Source organism: Trichosurus vulpecula, chromosome 2 (genome assembly GCF_011100635.1).
Source record: "Trichosurus vulpecula isolate mTriVul1 chromosome 2, mTriVul1.pri, whole genome shotgun sequence".
NCBI lineage: Eukaryota > Metazoa > Chordata > Mammalia > Diprotodontia > Phalangeridae > Trichosurus > Trichosurus vulpecula.
This window is the reverse complement of record NC_050574.1, coordinates 452,633,690-452,649,103: the sequence shown is the minus strand read 5'-3', so window position 1 is coordinate 452,649,103 and position 15,414 is coordinate 452,633,690.

Below are 15,414 nucleotides of genomic sequence, written 5' to 3'. Positions count from 1 at the left end.
AACAAAACAGGAAAATGATAAATGCTGGAGAAAATGTAGAAAAATAAGAATACTGTTACAGTGTTGGTGGAGTTGTGAACCAATCCAGCCATTCTGGAACGCAATTTGGAACTATGCCCAAAGGGCTATAAAAATGTGCATAGCCTTTGACCCAGCAATACCATTTCTAGGGCTGTATCCCAAAGAGATCATACAAGTGAGAAATGGACCCATATGTACAAAAATGTTTATAGCATCTCTTTTTGTGGTGGCAAAGAATTGGAAATCAAGGGGATGACCATCAATTGGGGAATGGCTAAACAAGTTGTGGTATATGAATATAATGGAATAGTATTGTGCTATAAGAAATAAGGAACAGACAGACTTCATAATAACTTGGAAAGACTTATGTGATCTGATGCTGAGTGAGGGGAGCAGAACCAAGAAAATATTATACATGATTACAGACACACGATATCTGTGATGACTAAGTTTGATAGACTTGGTTCTTCTCAGCAATATAAGGTTCTAAGACAGCTCCAAGACTCATGATGGAAAAAGCTGTCCACATCCAGAGAAAGAATTATGGAGTCTGAATGAAGATTGAGGCAAACTATTTGCTCTCTTTTTTTCTTCTTTTTTTGGTTTTATTTCTTCTTTCTCATGATTCATTCCATTGGTTATAATTCTTCTTTACAACTTGACTGTTGTGTAAATAAGTTTAATGTGAACATATATGTAGAACCCATATCAGATTACATGCCATCTTGGGGGGAAGGGGAGAAAATTTGGAATTCAAAAACTTTTGGAACTGAGTGTTGTAAACTAAAAATAAAAAATAAATTAAAAAAAAGAAAGTGCAAGTTTCAGAGCTAATATGATTTTGCAGGATATAGTCTTCAGCTTTAGTCTATTTCCTCTCCTTCAATTTTTCCCTAGATCCTCCAACATTTCTCTCCCCAGATTAAATCTCTTTATACAGTTCCAATATCTTTATTCCTAATCACTTTTTATTCCTTCTCCTGATCCTTCTCCTACTCAATCTTTTCCCACCAAAGCGGATGTAATGGAACTCTCTCCTTGTTCGTGATGCTCCTAACTAATTATCGTAGAAAATTTCATATTGGTTGTCCAAGGTTTCAGTAGCTGGGGGCTGTTGAGGAAGGTCTGATTTATTTATGGATCCCCCCTTTTCCTGGCAGTATGACACTAGCTTACTTGAATGCCTTCTAAGTTATGATTATTTACTATGTTTGAGATTCTGTTATAGCTACTGGAGTAAAGAAAAGGACATAAACAAAAATAAAGTATGATCCCTGACCTCCAGGAAATTACAGTATTTTAGGGAATATAAGCCAGATACATGAATAATTTGAACATAAAACAGAATGTGAAATGTATGTGATATGCAAAATGCCATTTGGCTTCTGAGCAAGGAAGAATAATTTCTCAGGAAAATCAAGGAAAGCTTCACAGAGAAGGAAGAATTCGAAGTAGATCTTGAAGGATCAGTAGTACTTCAAAATATGGAGGTATGAAGTATGGCATTATAGGCAGAGGAAAGAGCATGAGCAGAGTCATGGAGGTGGTTAAACACAGAATATATTGGTGGTGGCTGTTGTTCTTTGGGAGTGCAGAGGTCCAGACCTATAAATTTGATAGTATAGAAAATGACTAATACCAATACAGATTGCCACCTATTGCAAAAGAATTGCTAAGGATTGCCTGGGGCATCAAGGTGCTAAATGAGCAGGGAGAATGTGTGTTAGAGGTGAGTCTTCAAATCAGATCTTTCTAACCTCAATGCTGACCATCCATTATGCCATTCCTTTGTGGCTGTGCTAAGGATGGGTGTGCAGGGAGAGAGCGATAGAGCAAAATTTATTTTTATGGAATGTTAGTCAATTTAGGTTGGACTGCTATGGTAATATTTCCCTATAGTCTAACAAATGTTTTTTTAAGCCTTTCCCCTCCATTAGATATAAAATTGTAATAAGAGGGGGAATAGTTTTTAAGTCTAATCTAGAAGGAAAAGCAACTTTTTGAACACATCTGTTGTTATTAACCACTGATAACCCATCAGGCCATCAAGTTGAGGTCATTTGGATTCTAGAATTACAAATTTCTTTCTCCAGAAAACTTGGAAAGAAGCCAACCAATAATATCTCAAGATAAATTGAGTCTAGGTAATTAGAAGGACACAAGCAAACTTTATGTACAGCAATTAGTTTTGCACCAACTAATGGGACCAAAGACTTCTCCAAATCTCAGGTGTCCTCTTAATTGCATTTAAATAGCTGTTAACAGTTAAATCAGCTTCAATGAACTATGGGCTGGAGAGCAAACAGGCTAGGGGGTCCTTAGTGGAAGCACTGCCAAATGCAAGTACAGAGGGTAACAGCTGTGATCTACAGTGATCAACCAGGTTCCCAGTTTGCCATAACATAATAAATGAATTGTCATTTGAACAACAACACCAGAAAAAGCCCACCTTCAGTATTTATGCAAGATGTACCTTCTGGAAATGGTGTGCTCTATAGGCTAGGAAATACTGCATGAAGGTAATGACAGCCACAGGAGGCTGAGAGGAATTTTTTTTTCTTTTCTGAAAGAACTAAGTTTCAAGTTCATATTAGTTAAGAGTGATTCTGACTGTAATTCAGGGCTATATTTGCAAAGACCTGTTTTAAGAATAGAAGCTTGAAAAGACTGTGAAACTGGCAATTATTAAGAATCCATAGAATTATTGATCTTGAGCTGAAGGCAACCGAGATCCCATCATGTCCAAATCTTCATTTTACAGGTGAGAAAATGAGGTCGATGGAGGTTAAGTAAACAAGGCTACCCAAGGAGTGTCAGAGATGGGATTTTAACCCAGGTCCTTTGACTACAGAACCAACACTTATTCCACTGTACAGTGCTAATTACTAATGCTGACTGTTGGATCCATGATTTCACTGATGGGAGTACTCTTTCTACCAATGTATATCAAAGCTTATCCATGCCTTGTTATCCTGTGCAATTCTTATCCATGTCCTTCCAAAATAGAATAAAGAGCAGAGGTTTATAACCTGGATTCTGTGAATTTTTATTTTAAAAAATTATAACTATTCAACACAGTTATTTTATAACTATTTCAATCGCCTTTAACCTAACTTAAAATTTCACTAAGTCTTTTGTGATACCTTATATAATTTTGCTTTTATTTGTCATTCTCTTTTCATTTTTATCTATCAGTATTCTTGAGGGGATGTGACTTAATTGACACAGATTTCCACAAGCTACTTTTACTCACCGCTGCTCTTTCGATTTTTTTGCTATTCTATAAAGCAGTACTTTTTGTAACCTTCTGTGATTCTCTTTAAAATGGACCCAACTCTAAACATTGTTCCTTTTGGCTGTCATGTTCTTCCTGGCAAGGAAAATATATTTGTTGTCTGCAGCAGTTTGAGGATCCTTTTGGTCATTATTATGATGATTCCTATAACAACTGTGTCTAAGACATGGCAAAAATTCAGACATCTTTAGTTTTATTCATCTTTCAACATCATCATATTGTTAAAATTGATGTTTGGAAGTGTCATAATTGTATGCAGTATGTCCATTTTCACTTTGTCTTCTAATTTAGTGTTGGTATTGACAGTTTATTTAAATAGTCAATAATCTGATTGCACAAAGATTGACTGCTAAAAAAGTAACTAGTCATCTCCTGCCTGTTGAGGTCAGACAGATTAATTGTTGTGTGATGTTGTTCTATGCCTATCATGTTCATAACCTTCAGTTCCCATTCCTGAACAATGCATTAATACTAAATAGGGATGAAGTGATACAGTAACCAATAACGCTCTTTCATTCCTTTCCCCAAAATCATCTGTTTCCGAAGTCAACAAATAACATGATTTGTGTAGTCTTGATTTAGAGGATAAGATCCAGGCTTTTATAGAATTTCTCTATTTTTTTTATCTTCTACAACTGGTAAATAATGGCATGTACGCTATAATTACCACGAGCACTACAAAACAAGATGACTGAGTATCTCATGAAATGATGCTTCGTGTTGTCTTTGGATGCAAAGAGAAAACCAACTTCGCCAAATTATTTCTTCATATCTCCAAGATAAATGTGTAAGTAACCCATTCTCAGTAGTGTGAAGTTCATGAAGACTTCTGGTTTCACTTCTAGGAAATAACAATGAAAATATGCTGTAGATCATTTTCAACTATATGAGCCCTGGAAAAAGATCAAATATTTGGAGTATAAAAAGTTCAATTGTCATATAAATGTCTCGTGGGTTGAATATTTATTTCTATGCCCTTTGACCCTGTAATACCACTACTATGTCTATTTTCAAAGATGATTAGGGAAAAAGAAAAAGACCCTATATGTTCTAAAATGCTTATAGCAGTTCTCTTTTTGGTGGCAAAGAACTGGAAATTGCAGGGATGCCCATCAACCGGGAAATGGCTAAACAAGCTGTGATATATGATCTTGATGGAATACTACAGGGCTATAAGAAATGATGAGTTCGATGACCTTAGAAAAACATGGAAAGACTTGTATGAAATAATGAAGAGTGAAATGAGCAGAGCCAAAAGAACACTGGATTCAGTAACAGCAATACTGTTTTAAGAACTACTTTGAGTTAATAAGTTATTTTGACTATTATAAATGCCCAAATTAACTCTAAAGGACATTTGAAAAAAGATTCTGTCTGCTTCCAGAGAAAGAATTGATAAATAAAAGTATGATAAAAAATATGTATAGAATAAATATATATTCATATATGCATATGTACACACACACACAAACCTGCTTGTGTCTAACAGTAGCCATCTCTAGGATGGGGAGGGAAGAAGGGAAGAAAAAGAAAAAATATTTACATAATAATTTTGTTGTACATTTTAAAGGAATAGCAAGTTATGCATAGTAAATTTGCATTTTAATGTGCAATCATATTTTTATTGTACTATGTTATGGAAATGCTTGTTTTACTCCAAAAATTAATAATGAATTTGAAAAATATTTTCAAATATTAATTTTTGTGTGGATGACTCAGATTTATATTTTTATGCACAGTCTCTCTCTTGAGTTCTAGTCTCACATCACCAACTACCTATAAGACATTTAAAACTGGATATCCCATAGACATTCCAAATGCAAGGCATCAAAAATAGAACTCTTTATGATTTTTTCCATTACTTAACCCCTTCTGAACTTTCCTGTTTCTACTGAGGTCACTGCAGTCTTCTTACTCACGAGTTCTCAGCCTTGACCCTATCCTTAACTCTCCCTTACTCAAAACCTACATAATAGGACCTCCTCCTATGTTCCAGGCACTTTGCTAGGCTTTGGGGATACACAGACAAAAATGAAATAGTCTCTTATCTTAAAGAGTTTATATTACACCTGTGGAGGAAGTGAAAGTGCTAAGCATCACATAATTTTTAGATCATATATCAAGTAATAAACAATTATTTGTTCGCAGAATTTTTAAACCATATATCAACCAATGAACAATGATTTTTCATACCATTTAGACTGTAAATAAATGATGAATCAACCAATGAAATAAGTCAATAATTGTTCACACAATTTGAACCATGTATTAACCAATACACAATTTATAGCAATAGTTCAATTGACAATAATAATTGTTCATTGGTTATGTGGTCTAAAAATTGTGGAATGCGTAGCATTTTCTACTCTTTTTACTGACACATATTATTTATATGGGAATGGAAGGGGTGTAGAATTTCCAGTCAATATAAAAGAGTTTGTATATGTGCCATGTATATGCCAGCAAATATCTAAAAAAAAAGTACAATGTCCAAAATTGATCACAAAATTCAAAGAAACAATAAGCTGCTTGACGTTGAGAATGAAGGGAAGCAAGTGATAAACACCACAAAATGCTCTAACCAGCAACTCATGAGGGGTACATAAACCCTGCCTTGTTCTGTTTCCAGAGGGCCAGAAACCTGGAGTGCTCTGGCAAAAAAACTCCAGGGGTTTAGAAGTCCATTGCACTCTGATTGCAGATGCTCCCAGGGACAGGGAAGCTAAAAGTGCTCTGACCCACATGCTCCAGTGGGGCTAGAATTCCTCGGTAATCTAAGAAGATGCTGTGGTAAGGCCGAAAAATTGTAGCACTCTGACCTAGGATGATCCAGTAAAGCCTAAAACCTACCAGCATTCATAGTGCAAACATACTAGGGGATGTTGAATCCAATGGCAAAAGAGCCAGGAAAATAGAGGCCAAACAGGACCTGACCTATCCCATCCAAGAATGTGGAAAGCAATTGAGCCTGGCCCTGGTACAAAATCCCAAATCAAGAACTAAAGCTGCTGATGTGAATAAACAAAATAAACCAAATACAATGAAGAAAGAGATGCCCAAGAGGTAAGCCCAGAAAAAGAGAGGACCTCCATAACAAGTACACATAGATCCTCAAGGAAAACATTGCTGGACCACAAGGACTTCAAAATTACCTAGAAAAGATTAAAGAATCAGATAAATAAATGGAATAAGAGTTCTGGAGAGAAAAATATGGAAGGTAAATAAATAGCCTAAAACAGAAAATGTTTTCACTTTCCCCGTGTAGCAGATTCTGAAAACTGGAATGGAGAAAATAGAACCCAGTGATTATAGGAAACAAGATAAGTTAGAGGAAAAAATATGCAAAATATTGGAAAATTGTAAAATATCTACTATAGAAAAAGACTAACCTAGAAAACAAGTTAAGGAGAGATCATTTGCAAATCATCAAACTTTTTATAATCAACAAACCAAAAAGCCTAAATACTACATTCAAAAAAAAATCATAAAGTAAAATTGCTCAGGCCTATTAAAATCAGAAGACAGAGAAAACAGAAAGAACCCACCAATTACCTCCTAAAGAAATTCTAAATTGAAAATTCTCAAGAATTCCACAGCCAAAATCCAGAGTTTGTAAAGCGATGAAAAATAAAATGTCACTGCAAGTAGTCAAAAAGTATTCAAGTATCTGGGTAGCACAGTGATCACATAAGACTTGACCACAACCTCCATACAAAAGAGAAAATCTTGGAATAAGATTTTCAAAAAGGTAAAGAAATACTCCAATATAATACTGTGGGTAATCCTCCAGGGCCAAAAGCCATCTTTAATGATAAAGAATTCAGTAGAAATATTCAAATCCAGTTACAGGAATTTAAGAGAAATCTTCAAAGTCAAATTAATTTTGGAAGGGGCTAAATGATGATCAAGTGCCTACATTTTAATATTGGAAGAGAAGACAAGAAACCTTTCAAAATCAAAGTGTGTTTAAGAGTTACAGTGAGAGTTAAATAAGACAAACAAAAGGCCTGAATGACTTTTACCTCTTGATTTTCTTAAGAAGAGAAAAGAAAAGGGAGAGAAAAATAAATATGTTAGGAAAAAGTGAGGAAGGAGGAGGAACTTACTATTTCTCATAATTTGGGTACATAACAAGAAGAGTATATAAAAATGAAAAAAAGAGGTGAAGGATAAGTATCAAATGAGCCTTGTACTTATCTGAACTGGACTTAGAAACACACACACATACACACACACACACACACACACACACACACACACACACACAGATGTTAAACTTAATAGGGAAACAAGTGAAAACAGTGAGAAGGGTGAAGCAGTAATAAGAGGAAGGCTTAGAGACAAAGAGAAAATAATCAAAGGCAAAACAGATTTCAGCTTTGGAGGGTCAATCATAAAGAGGGTAATTTAAAAACAAGGACAGTGGAGTAGAAACACAATTTCAGTTACAGATTCCTAGAGTTGATTGCATTCCTTCATTTTTGCCATCTTCTTCGTAAAAAGTGGGCCGGATGAAAAGAAAGAAAGAAAGCATAAGATGGCATGATACAGAAAAAAAACAACTGATGAAAATAACAGAACATGAATGGAATGAACTCACCTATAAAATGAAAAGAGAGAGGAGAATAGATTAGAAGGAAGAATCAAACAATATAAAACATAAAAATTCCAAAAGAGTTAAAATGAGAGGCTAGAATAGAATTTATTATACTTTAGGTCTGCGGGGGGGAACCTGCAGCCTCCAGGCCACAGGTTCCCCACCCTTGCTTTAGGCAAACTCAAAAAAAAATAGGAAATAGGAATAGTAATTATGAATCCATCTTGAAAACCAACCAATACACTTTTTAAAAGTTTGGAATGCCTTAACTTTCCATCCCAATATCCTGCTAAAATAGCAGTTCTCTTTCAGGGATATGTAAAAGCATTCGAGATGTTTATAATTACTTGCTTATAATTTCTTCTAATTCAATAGAAAAAAAGTATTCTCAGTTCAAAAATAGCCACAGAAAAGTTACTTTACTATTTCCTACTGTAATAGCAATTTAGATTTGAAGATCTTTCCCACCCATTAATAGGCCATGTGACCTGTTTATGTCACAGGAAGCCTAAGCCACACGTGATGGGAGGAGCTTCCTGAGAGGAAAAGGAAGTTGTGTCACAGAAAATGCTGTGAGAGAGAGAGAGAGAGAGAGAGAGAGAGACAGCTGTTATGGCTGTTAATGGCCATTGTGACTGTTGGAGCTGAGGTGAGGAAAGTCTGCCTCTGATAGCTGAACAGACTGTGACAGCTGTGAGTTCGTTTTTGGGAAGATCCCAGCAGAGGGCTGGAGAGGTTTTGGGATGGCGAGGCTCCATGTTGTGATACTATGTATCCAATGCTTCGCTGCTGTGATGGATTGTGTAGATGGCTTATGGGATATGGTTCTCTGGCGTCTGAATAAATGGTTTACTTCTTCTACCTTTCATGTGGAGAATCTTGTATACTTTGTGATACAGAACCACACAGGAATTTTGACAATTATCATCTATATTATTATTCTTGCCTTACTGATACACTTACCCCTTTTCCTATTTATACAACCTAAATATGACTCTAACATCAGCTTAAAATATAAAACCCTAACTAAATTCAAATTAGAATTATAAACATTTGAATGATACAAATGTTAGATCTCATTTGCCATGTTTATCCATCTCTAAAGAGTGAATTCCTACTTTGTTTTGTCTCAGGATGGGTATGGTAATGTAACGGATGAGTTAAATTTCATAATTGATAAAAACAAGTTTAAAGTACACCAACTTAAAAGCACTTTATATGTAAAGAGCACTATGGCATATTGAAAAGTGGTGGAATGAAAGTCAGGACACCTGGAGTTAAATACTATTTCTGATGCTTAGTAACTCTGTGTCCACAAGCAAGGAACTTAACTACTCCATAAAGGTGTTTCTCATAAAGGTGTTGTAAAGACCCAATGCTTTATGAACCTTAACTGTATGACAGAAATGTCATTTTCTGATATTATAAATATTTTCTCCCTGATTATGCCATATTTTTATCCTATAATTCTAAATTTGCCAGGCTTATAATTTTTCTATTCATAAGTCACCAGAAAATAAAGGCTTTTTTTAATGGATGAAAAAAAAGAAATACTGGTTTTGTTTCTATGAATATCTTTTCTATCAGCTCAAAATATTGACTATTGTCTATTGACAAAAATGGAAAGTCTGAAATTTTGAGCCCCATGAATACCCTTCCATTACCATATGGCCTATTTGGATCATTTTCAATTCATATAATGAAAACATGGGAGATCACTAAGATTTATTTGGGCAGACTTGGCAGCCTTTCCATGTATATATACTTGAGCAATGAGATGCACTTTGGATTTAGGACTTGCTCACTAAAAATAAATGATTGCTTTAATCTAAGTAAGTGTGTGCGAGTGGAGGAAACATGAAGAAGGTGTGACTCTCTCAGTCAGAAGTCTGATTTACACAATGCTGTGCTACAGGCAAAGGTCTAGTCAGACATGGTCTCTTCTCCAAAATTTCATTGGATGGCCATGGGAAAAGAGACCTAAAAAATATATCTTTGGTTAATTAAAAGGAGGCAGGAGTCAAGTTGAATGCATACCCTTGGTTCCCTGAGTTCCTAGGTTATCAAAACCCTTTCCAAAAGAAGGGATTCCTCTTTAAGCAAGCTAAGCAGCTACCCCAAATATGCGGGTGGTGTAAAGCAGTACAATTGAGAACTAGAAAAATGCAACTGGCAACATTTAGCAATTTCTGGAATCCCCAGGAGCAAAGAGCAGAACCGCGATAAGTCTGGAACAACCGGCACTAATTAGAGATCATATGATTTTAGATTTAGAGCTGTAGGAGACTCTAGAGGCCACCTACCCCTACCTCCTCACTTTGTAGATGCAGAAGTTTGCATCTAGAAAGGGTTAGTGACTTGTGCAAAGGTATTTAAGCATTGACTGTGTCAGGATTTGAACCCAAGTCCCCTCCTTTCAAATCCACACTCTCTGTACAATTCTGCCTTCACTATGATGACAAACAACTCTCTGACCATGATAAAACCAGTTCATTTTTTTTAATTCACTGCTAAAATGTTGGAGTTTGTTGGAAAAACAAACTCACCCTAAACTGACAAAAAAGAAGCCTGTATCTGGGTTTGCTTGGGGCAACCTAGCTAGGTCAATAACCTCCACAGTAACAAGCTAGGCCCTCTCTGGCCATCAGGTGGGCCTTTCCTCATAGATTTTAATGTTTTAAAAAAATACTATCATATCCAACTGAAAAAAATAAACTTTTCAACAATATAACAATTATAAAAAGTAGGCTTGTTCTATTATTCTATACACAAGCTGTTTCACCTTTTAAATTGATATTTTAAGACTAAAAAAGACAAACTTCTTAATCCATTTCACTTTTATTTTTAGAAAATAACAAGGAAATATAATGTTTAAAAGAAAAAGGAAAACTAGCTCCAGAAAATATAGACATTGTGTTAATTGGATTTAATTGGATTAAACTATATGTTTATAAACTATATTAAACTATAGGCACAGCCTGAATACCATATTTTGCAATATAGGTTAAGATAAAACAATATTGTGGGGACAGTTAATTGGTCATCCAGAACTTACCTTGATATGGCAAATGACATCACTTCTCTGGAACTCAGTTTCCCCATCTGGAAAATCAGGATGTAGGACTATGTGATATTGTCCCTTCCAGGTCAAATTCAACAGTGTTAGGGCAACCTTGGGATGGGGGTCTGCCCATTTAACAACTATAAAAGCAAAGAAAAGAAATTTGAGGAAAGCTGATAATTGTTCAATTGAATTTGAAGAGACTTTAAGGCATTCGCTCCTCACTACCCCAAATAACATACACATGGTCCCCTTACATATAGTAATAAGAGACAACAACTCGCAAGAAGAGAATAGACACAACAGGGGGAATGAAACATCCAGTGAGAGATACAAAGCCCAAATCACTTATTATCATCACTTTTCCTGATAAATAGCATGAAGGAGCACACATGGATGTCACTGGGATATCAGTGTCACGCAAGGAGAAGAGTTAAATTCAAACCTTTAGCCCAGCGTTCTTTTTTTTGAGGCAATCAGGGTTAAGTGACTTTCCCAGGGTCACACAGTCAGCAAGTGTCTGAGGCCAGGTTTGAATTCAGGTCCTCCTGACTCCAGGGCCCGTGCTCGATCCACTGTCCCTCGGTATTATTTCAAATTATATTGTGTTATGTTATATTGTCTTACATTATATTTTGTCATGTCATATGCCATGTTATACTATGTATTACTAGATTGTTTTATTATATATTATGTTATATGCATAATCATTATTATATACACAGATATAATGAATGACACAACTCTAAAGTATGTTCCACCCAATCAAAAAACTATAAAACAGAAGAAAACAGGGTGCTGTAAAGATTACTATGAGATTCTGAAAGTACTTTGAATTAATGAGTGGAATGAACAGAAAAGGTTTTGTGCCAGTCACTGCAGATGCAAAAACAAAAAGAAGAAATTGCCCCTGCCTCCCCAGAATTTATATTCTCTACTGGGTAATAATAATACGGAAGTGATTTTAAGTACATTCTGAATAATGCTGCCTTGACCAACGTAATTTCTCAGTGATGTCACAAAGACATATCTACCTTCTACGATAATATCTCCTCATGTCTGATGGCTACTGTGGACAGCACAGAGGGCCGTAGCTGTGTTTACTAATTAGAAAGTATCTTTTGCTTTGATATCCTATACCATGTTGGAACACAGCAGCCAGGACTCCAAGGTAAGAGGGAAGCAAAAGTAAGAGAACTGAACTTATTTACAGAGGCCTCTAGAGTTGACACAATGTTCTAGTCACCACTACCCTGTGAGGTGTGGAGTGGAAATATTATTCTCTTTTCCAGATGAGTGAAATCCAGTGAAACTGCATCCTTTGACCGTGATCATATAGGTAATAAGTGCCAGAGACAGAACTTGAACCTAGATGGTCTGACTTCAAAACTAGACCTCTTTCCATTATACAATGGTCAGTGAGAACATTGCCAGAATCTTTTTTTTAAGTTGGCCTCCATGCCAATATGACCTCAAGTTCCTAACTCCTTCACTTTTGATGTGGGTGGACTTGAAGCACAAGTATCAGTTCCAGAATCTGGTACTTAACCTCATCATTATGTATGCATCAAGTTGCCAGCACTTAACTAGGAAGAGAGAAAGGGAGGTCAAGAGAGTCACACTTTTCTACTATAGAACAAAATGGCAGAAAAGACTAATATGTAATTACAACTCCTAAAGGCAAAGTAGGGGCAGCTAGGTGGTGCAGTGGATAGAGTGACAGGCCTTGAGTCCAGAAGACTCATCTTCTTAAGTTCAAATCTGGTTTCAGACATTTACTAGCTGTGTGATCCCAGGCAAGTCACTTAACCCTGTTTGCCTCAGTTTCCTCATCTGTAAAGTGTGCTGGAGAAGGAAATGGCAAACAAATCTCTGCCAAGAAAACCCCAAAAGGGGTCAGGAAGAGTTGGATACAACTGAGCAACAAAGGCAAAGTATTCCTTTCATCAACTCAATAAACATTCTCATCAAACATTCTACTAAACTAATTAAACTCTGTGTAGAAGGAAGTGTGAGATTTTAGGTACAAAAAGCAAAAAACAAATCAGTCTTTGCCCTTGAAGAACTTGTATTCATCTGAAAGAATACAGAAATAAACATATAAGAGGGCCTCTTTGAAGAGGGAAAAGTGATCTCTAGAGGTGCAGGAGTCACACCTTTTAGGAAATTAGGGACTCAAATAGGGTAGAGTTGAAGAGGAAGTGAATTCCAGTCACAAGGTCAATCTAGGCAAAGGTTCTAAGGTGGGAATTGTTGAGCAAGCAGGCCAGTTTGGTGGGGATATAGAAAACAAAAAGGAAGCGATCTATAATTAGCCAGGTAAAGTAGGTGTATCATTAAGGCAATAAACATAACATTTATGATGTCTGTTATTATGTCTATATAGTTCTGTATAGCAGAATATGAGACTCTCCATATAGAAGGCAGAAGTAAAACATTTATTCAAACACCAGAGGATCAAATCCCAAAACCAATGACTCCAATTCGACATAGCAATTATATCCCAAACCAGTAAGTCCACTTCATCATAACAGCAAAGAACTTAAATCACAATATCACAGCAGGGACCCAAGCCATCCTATAACCCTCCCCCCTGCTGGGGCCTCCCAGTAAAGATTCACAAATCCTAACTGGCTGCTTGCCTGCATTCTGTTCCCCACTCAGTTCTCCGGTCTCTGCAGCTCCCTGGTTTCCACTTTCCTGCTCTGCATTCTCTCTCAGTTCTCTGTTGACTACAAATTCCTGCTCCTTCTCCTTGGGCTGAATTACAACTTCTGAATTCTCTGAAGATTCTGAGTTCTACGGCTACCTTCTGGATATGTATGTATATATATATAATATATATATATATATATACCTACATACATACATATATACATATATATATACATACATACATACACACACACACTCTTTTTAGGGCCCAAGGGCTTAATGCCCAATCATCAAAAGAGTATAGGGCCTGGGGTTTAGTGTTTAGTCAGTAAAGGGTGCAGGCCTGCCTACAAACAAACCTCTTTTAACTGGCCCCACCTGAGGCCTATTGAATGGTCCAGAAAGATCTTTAATCACTTTACCACCACAGTAGGCTGAAGTCAGATTCTGAAATGCTTTAATACTAAGCCGAGGAATTTATATTTCATGCTAGAGACAATCAGGAGCCACTGATGTTTCTTGAGCAGAGGAATCTATAGGTCAGGATCACATCTGCTGTAGAAAAAAAAAAATATTAGTTATGTGGAGAGTCTATTAGAGAAGGGAGAAATTGGATGCCAGGAATTTTTTAATCTCTTCCTTCTTCCTTCACAGGAAGATGAGAGTGATGCACACATGAGTGGGGCAGAAGAGAAATTTTTAAGGGCAGTCACATAAGATGCTGTAATCTGAAGTACTTAAAGATAGAATGAAGGGTAAACAGTCCTTTGACACCAAGCAGACTGTAGCCTGGAAAGCCCAGCACCCATCTGAGAAGATTTTGTCATCCGGTTATGACTCAGAATGATTGACAAAGGCAAATCATCATTTTAACCAAGGTCTGTGTAGGAGGTTAGAATACGCTTTTTAAAAGAACAGAGAGAAAAGAAAAGAGAGTTAATGAAACATTTATAGAATACATAGAAAAAAAAAAGCAGAAGGAAGCTCCAAAAGAGATAAATGATCAGGGCACTGTTGGAATTACAGTGCTGAATTTATTGTATACTTTAAAAAGAAAACAAGCTATACATAATTATGATTCAAGGTTTCGCATGCAATTTTTTCTGTTCTTTGTATATTGAAATGATCCTATTTGTTGGTGACTACTAAGTTCATAATAAAACATGGGGAAAAATAAAAACAAAATTCTGTTTAGCTCTCTGGGGGGACAAGGAAGAAAACTGGTTGGTTTTCATGTTTGACCTAAAAAAATCTTCTTTAATGTTTAATGTTTTCTTAATTTAATTTAATTCAGTGAACATTTATTAAGTAACTATACTATACTAGACCTTTCCTACATCCTAGGAATGAAAAGTGAAAAAAAGCAATAATTCTTGCTCTCAAGGATTCACATTCTACTCCTTAAGCTTAAGTGGGTTTAATAAAATGATAGATACATAATAGGGGCTCAATAAATACATGTTGATTCATTAAAAGGCATATTTTTATAAAAATGAAGTACCACTGGATTGAATATCAGACAGATTACACGCTTTACAGTTGGAGCAGCATGACCAGATCACCACCATCCAGAAGCCTGGATCATCTACATAGCAGGGGCAATATTTCAGGAGTCGAATGAACCCCTTACAGATCAAAACTACCAAAACAGTCACCAAGAACACATGGCAACCCTTAAGACAAAAGAAAAGTTCTTCTGACGATATATGGAAACACAAATTAATCTAGAAAAAAGAAAAAAAATATGGATTTGAATTCAAATGAAAAAGACCCTCAAGCGTGGAG